At 33.5% G+C, this 617-nt stretch overlaps 1 pseudogene; it reads left to right on the top strand.

The window, feature by feature from the left end:
* The first annotated feature begins 379 nt into the window (after positions 1-379).
* Positions 380-570, top strand: LOC112027311 (small nucleolar RNA U3; annotated as a pseudogene).
* Positions 571-617: the final 47 nt, after the last annotated feature.

The following is a 617-nucleotide window of genomic DNA, read 5'->3' as shown; positions in this document are numbered from 1 at the left end:
ACTAATACAGGATTCCCTTATTTGGGTTCATTAATTTGGATATCAAAATATCATTACACAAATTCAAAAATCACATAACCTTTAGTTTAATTTTATTTCCTTAAAAAAAAAAAAAAGAAGTTAAAAGAGTTATCTCAAACTTACCGAAATTTTTGCTGCTAATAATAAAAGCCACTACCCAAGTTTTTATTTTTTCAATTCCTTTAAATCTTATAGAAATTTTTGTTGCCAATCACCCACGTATGTTTCATTAATATTCTTCCTCTGAACTATTTCTTTTTGTCATCTATTTTAATTCAAATACTTCAACACACCACTTCTTTTTTACTTCTTTAAAAAAAATTCTATTTGTTATCTATTTGAATTCAAATACTTCAACACGACCTTACTTGAACAGGATCTGTTCTATAGGATCACATCTCTGTGTCCTTGCTCACTAAGGAGACAGGGCCTTAAGCCTGGTAGGATGAACTATGGCCATGCGATTTGAGTGTGATTAACAGTCTTGACCCTTTTGTCTGGTGGATCAAACCGTAGATGATCGTTCCTAGTAGGGGTGTCCAATAGAAATCGAGACCCGACCCACCCGCCTAACTTCTCCCCAAAACCCGAAGAAA

This window comes from Quercus suber, unplaced genomic scaffold (genome assembly GCF_002906115.3).
Source record: "Quercus suber isolate HL8 unplaced genomic scaffold, Cork oak 2.0 scaffold_118, whole genome shotgun sequence".
NCBI lineage: Eukaryota > Viridiplantae > Streptophyta > Magnoliopsida > Fagales > Fagaceae > Quercus > Quercus suber.
The sequence above is the reverse complement of the archived record's forward strand: the minus strand, read 5'-3'. Positions and strand labels throughout refer to the sequence as shown.